Source organism: Petromyzon marinus, chromosome 68, assembly GCF_048934315.1.
Source record: "Petromyzon marinus isolate PM22_M1 ecotype Great Lakes invasive population chromosome 68, UKy_Petmar_22M1.pri1.0, whole genome shotgun sequence".
Lineage (NCBI taxonomy): Eukaryota > Metazoa > Chordata > Hyperoartia > Petromyzontiformes > Petromyzontidae > Petromyzon > Petromyzon marinus.
This window is the reverse complement of record NC_133734.1, coordinates 6426607-6432606: the sequence shown is the minus strand read 5'-3', so window position 1 is coordinate 6432606 and position 6000 is coordinate 6426607. Positions and strand designations below refer to the sequence as shown.

General features: G+C 52.3%; 1 protein-coding gene across 1 annotated transcript in view; it reads left to right on the top strand.

Annotated features, from left to right (window-relative positions):
- Nucleotides 1-476: 476 nt before the first annotated feature.
- Nucleotides 477-6000, top strand: part of A1CF (APOBEC1 complementation factor) — a 93160-nt gene continuing 87636 nt past the window's right edge. The window contains exon 1 of the mRNA XM_076054864.1: nt 477-608. The gene's annotated coding sequence lies outside the window, so the exon portion shown is untranslated. The remainder of the gene's footprint in view (nt 609-6000) is intronic.

Sequence of the window (6000 nt, the reverse complement as noted above, 5' to 3'; positions counted from 1 at the left end):
TGGGTGAGTGGGTGGGTGGGTGAGTAGGTGGCTGGGTGGTGGGTGGGTGGGTGAGTGGGTGGCTGGGTGAGTGAGTGGGTGGGTGGCTGGTTGAGTGGTTGGGTGGGTGAGTGAGGGGTGGGTGAGTGAGTGGGTGGATGAGTGAGTGCGTGGGTGGCTGGGTGAGTGGTTGGGTGGGTGAGTGAGTGGGTGGGTGGCTGCGTGAGTGAGTGGGTGACTGGTTGGGTGGGTGGGTGAGTGGGTGGGTGATTGGGTTGGTGGGTGAGTGGGTGGGTGAGTGGGTGAATGGGTTGGTGGGTGGGTGAGTGTGTGTGTGTATGTGAGTGTATGTGAGTGTGTGTGTATGTGTGTGTGGGGTGGGTGGCTCAATGATTAACGAGGAGAGGGGGGCCAAGGTCTCTCGCTGTGGAGTTCGAACGTCAGCCTCAACCCCCCCCACCTCACCCCCCACCTCACCCCCCCACCCCCCACCACTGAGTGAGTAGTTGAGGGGTCTTCCTCGCTGCTGTCGCCCTCACAAATCGCGAGTTGATTAGCGGAGCGGAGAGACCCTCGCAAGCACCATCACCACCACAGGGAAGTCTCCCGGCTCTCGCCAAATTAACCAGGTGGGGGTGGTCGTGTGTCATGTGTGTGTCATGTGTGGTGTGTGTGTGGTGTGTGTTATGTGTCGTGTGTGTGTCATTTGTGGTGTGTGTCAGGTGTGTCATGTGTGTGGTGTGTGTCATGTGTAGTGTGTGTGTGGTGTGTGTAGTGTGTGTGTGGTGTGTGTCGTGTGTGGTGTGTGTGTCAGGTGTGTGGTGTGTGACATGTGTAGTGTGTGTGTGGCGTGTGTAGTGTGTGTGTGGTGTGTGTCATGTGTGTGTAGTGTGTGTCATGTGTGTGGTGTGTGGCATGTGTAGTGTGTGTGTGGTGTGTGTCATGTGTGTGTGGTGTGTGTCATGTGTGTGGTGTGTGTCAGGTGTGTCATGTGTGTGGTGTGTGTCATGTGTGTGTGGTGTGTGTCAGGTGTGTCATGTGTGTGGTGTGTGGCATGTGTAGTGTGTGTGTGGTGTGTGTCATGTGTGTGTGGTGTGTGTCAGGTGTGTCATGTGTGTGGTGTGTGGCATGTGTAGTGTGTGTGTGGTGTGTGTCATGTGTGTGTGGTGTGTGTCAGGTGTGTCATGTGTGTGGTGTGTGGAATGTGTAGGGTGTGTGTGGTGTGTGTCATGTGTGTGTGGTGTGTGTCAGGTGTGTCATTTGTGTGGTGTGTCATGTGTGGTGTCACGTGTGTCATGTGTGGTGTGAGTGTGATGTGTGTGTGATGTGTGTGTGTGTGATGTGCGTGTGGTGTGTGATGTGTGTGTGTGATGTGTGTGTGATGTATGTGATGTGTGTGTGTGATGTGTGTGTGATGTGTGTGTGATGTGTGTGTGGTGCGTGTGGGGTGTGTGGTGCGTGTGGGGTGTGTGTGTGATGTGTGTGTGGAGTGCGTGTGGTAAGTGTGTGATGTGTGTGGTGTGTGTGTTGTGTGTGTGTGGTGTGTGGTCTATGTGCGATGTGTATATATGCCACGTGTCTGTGCGTGTGTCTGTGTGTGAGTGAGTGTATGAGTGAGTGTGTGAGTGTCTAAGTAAGAGAGTGTGTGAGTGTGTGAGTGAGTGTGTGGAAGGCATTGGCCAGATCAGCTCAATAACAACGGTAGGAGGCTGCTAGATTTTTGTGCAGCCCACGGGCTTGTATTTACCAACACGCTGTTCCGGCATCGGCGCATCCAAACAACATCATGGATGCACGCCGAGTCCAAGCAAGAACATCTGCTGGACTACATAGTGACGGACCAGCGGATTCGAGCCCATGTCATTGACACCAGGACCTACCGTGGAGCTGATCTGCCCACTGACCATCGACTAGTCATCTGTAAGATGCGCCTCCGATTCTTCCACTCCGGTGGTGGGTGTACACTCAGGACCCCATTCAAACATAAGGTGGCCTGGTCTCGGCTAGCTGATGAAAGTTGCAAGCAAGAATTTCATCATCGCTTGTGACTGGGGTTGGCATCGTCCCTCACTCCTTTTGATGTAGAGGCGAAATGGGCGATGTTTAGGTCTGTAGCTCATGCAGCTGCAATGGTGGCTTTGGGTACACGGTCCAGAACTCCCCAGAGACCCTGGCTGACAGAGGAGGTGTTCAAGCTGGCTGAGAAAAAGTGACAGGCCCACTCTCATCGGCGACAGCATCCCACGTCAGAGAATGAGGAGGCTTACTGCAGCCTTCGCTCGGAGGTTCGGAGAGCTGTGAGGCGCTGCAAGGATGAGTGGTGGTCACAGATTGCTGAAGAGATGGAGTCTGCCTCAGTGCCCCGCGATCACAAATCGCTCTTTAATTCCATCAAAAAAGTAACCTGCAGCGCCACACCTATTACCATCATTAGGAGAAGAACGCTGATCCAATCTCCGACCCCCAGGAACAGGTTTGCAGATTTGCTGAGCATTTCTGTGAGGTCCTGGGGGAGGGAAAATCCCTCAGCCAGGAAAACATCGTGGCACAAAGTATGGATGACCCTGCTAAGGCTGCGGTGCCTCAAATATTGGAAGAAGTCACCCCCTGTGAGTGGCTGGCTGAGGTGCCATCTGTTGAGGAAGTACTGAGGGCGATCCGGAGTCTGAGACCAGGAAAGGCAGCGGGCAGAGATGATCTCCCAAGCGAAATGCTGAGGGAGGGTGGCGTTTGTGCACAGACTGCCCTATATGACATCATAACAACGGTTTGGACCACTGGACGGGTTCCGCAGGATTGGAAGGATGCCCTGGTGGTCCCCCTTTTTAAGGAGGGGGTCCGCACAGACTGTAACAACTACAGGGGCATCTCACTCCTCAATGTGCCGGGAAAGGTCCTGGCAAGGATTATTCAGCATTGCCTTGCCAGACACGCTGAGGAGAGGCTTGCGGAGCCCCAATGCGGTTTCAGGAAAGGGCGGTCCTGCACAGATGCCATATTTTCTGTCCGTCTGCTACAGCAGAGGTGTAGGGAATTCCAACAAGACCTACATCTCTGCTTTATTGACCTGGTCAAGGCCTATGATACCATCAGTAGGCCTGGCCTCTTCGTCGTTCTTCGTGCTTTTGGAGTACCTGACCCTCTGCTCACGATCATTAAGGACCTTCATGATGGTGAGCGGGCCCGGGTAAAACTACGTGGCCGGGAGTCAGAGCCATTCCCTGTACACCTTGGGGTGCGACAGGGATGTCCTCTGGCTCCCACATTATTTAACATCTATTTTGACCACGTAGTTCGTGAAGCCTTCAATAGCTGTACCGGGGGAATCTCCATATGGTACAGATATAATGGGAGGCTGATCAATGCCCGGGTGCGGTCAAGGGATGGCTCCCTATTGCTCAACCACGTTATGTATGCTGATGATTTGGTAATAGCTGCTCAGTCAGAGGAGGAGTTGGAGACGCTGCTGCTGAGACTGGAGCGTGCCACTAAGAGGTGGGGCCTTACCATCAGCCCCACCAAAACTAAGCACCTGCCTGGGTATTTTGTACCATCGGACACTCCACCCCCACAACTCCCAATCGGTGATGGGGCAGTTGTGGAGAGATTGGAGAGTTCCCCATACCTGGGCAGTGTGCTTATGACTGGCTCCAGTTTAACAGCAGAGGTCTCACTCCGAATCAGTCGCGCGGCAATATCTTTTCATCAGTTGCGTAACGCTGTGTGGAAGCTACCTGGTCTGTCGCTCCGCACTAAGCTTCAGGTCTTCACGGCCACGGTCATTCCCTCCCTTCTCTACGCTTGCGAAACGTGGACCCCCCTAATGGAACATCTTCGCCGGTTGGAAACATTTAGGCTGGCCTGCCTACGATCCATCCTGGGTTTAACCAGACTGGATTGTGTGAGGAGCTCACAAATCCTTGAAAGATCTGGGCAGGGTCCCCTCGGTGAGCTCCTCCAGCGGGCAAGGCTGCGATGGCTGGGTCATGTAGCCCGCATGCCCAGCCACCGCATGCCGAAACAGCTTTTGTTTGGCCGGATTGAGGGGGCTAAGCGGGCGCGGCACGGGCTAGAGAAGAGATGGAGTGATGTGGTACAGGAGGACGTGGAGCTGAGTGGACTTGCCGATGACTGGTACCAGCGGTGTCAAGATCGGCCTCTGTGGAGGAGGCTCGTGAAGGATGCTACTGGGCAGTTGGAGGCAGTCGCCCTCCAACAACAACGGAGGGCGGAGGAGCGACGCTCAGAACAACGAGCGGAGCGCCGGGTGGCTAAAGCACAGCAGGTTGGCACAGTAGGGGGCACAGGTGGTGCATCAGCCAGTCATCTCAGTCAGTCGACCCGTGGCATCTGGGTCTGCCCCGTGACCTCCTGCCAGCGGGCGTTCGACACTTCACGTGGCCTCAGGGTGCACATAGCCTGGCACAAGCGTCGTGGTGACGTCACCGCCACCTAGTGGCGAATGGCGGTTGTTGTTGTGAGTGGTAGTGTAGTAGGTGGCGCTACGCTGCGCTACGAACCCAGCTACCCGACTTCGATTTCCGCTCACGGCCAACACCACTAGTGACGATTCTCTGAACCGGTCCTGGGCCTCCTCTAGGGCGACTCAGCCTCAAATGAGTACCTGGTGTAGCGGTGGTGGTGGTGATGTCGTGGCGGTGGTGGTGTAGTGGTGGTGTAGTGAACATCGCTAGCAAAGGCGGCCGGGCGTGGTGGTGGTGCTGGCCACACCAACCCCTCTATGTGTGTAGCCACAGTGCCGGTAACCTTCATAGTTGATGCTGCTACTCGCTACTAGCAGCACTTGCCCCTACAGCCTGCTAGAGGCTACACGGGGAATCTTCGTCTGTGTGTAGGTGCTACTAACAGCACTTGCCCCTACAGCCTGTAACAGGCTACACGGGGTATCTTTGTCTGTGTGTAGGTGCTACTAACATCACTTGCCCCTACAGCCGGCTAGAGGCTACACGGGGGTTCTTTATCTGTGTGTAGGTGCTACTAACAGCACTTGCCCCTACAGCCTGCTCGAGGCTACACGGGGGATCTTTGTCTGTGTGTAGGTGCCACTAGCAGCACTTGCCCCTACAGCCTGCTAGAGGCTACACGGGGGATCTTTGTCTGTGTGTAGGTGCTACCAGCAGCACTTGCCCCTACAGCCTGCTAGAGGCTACACGGGGGATCTTTGTCTGTGTGTAGGTGCTACTTGCAGCACTTGCCCCTACAGCCTGCTTGAGGCTACACGGGGGATCTTTGTCTGTGTATAGGGTCTCAATGTATCTCTATGGGTCTCTATGTATCTTTGTGTATCTCTGTGGGTCTCTACGTATCTCTATGTGTCTCGATGTATGTCCATGGGTCTCTATTTTTTTCTCTGTATCTCTATGGCTAAGTCTCTCTGTGCGTCTCTATGTTTTGCTATTTTGTCTGCTCCTATAGATGTCCAAGTGAGGCCTCACACCCTGGCAAGATAAACATGCTCTCTGGTTCTTTTGGTAAAGTCACGTAGATAGAAAAATAATAAAATATAAATACAACAATATTTCATGCGACATATTCTTGGTTCTTTCGGTAAAGTCACGTAGAAGAGAAACAATAAAATAATATATTTTTAATTATTGTATTGTTTCCCTTCTACGTGACTTTACCGAAAGACCCAATAATACGAATCCTTACAGTCACGAAAGCTTTAAATCAAAAATCATATGACACGTTTATTTATATATATCATATGATTTATTATTTTTTGTTTTATTTTTTAAATCAAAATAAAAAATCATATGACACGTTTATTTTTATATATATCATATGATTTATTATTTTTTGTTTTATTTTATTTTATTAATTTTTCTTCCGACGTGACTTTACCGAAAGAACCAAAGAGTATGGATTCCTGCAGTCACGAAAGCTTCAAATCAAGATAAACATGGCATTAGACCTCCTTTGCCATTACCAAAATGTAATCATAGGGTTTTTCTCCTTTCTTCTGGCAACAAAACTGAAACCTGTTTACAAGGATCCATG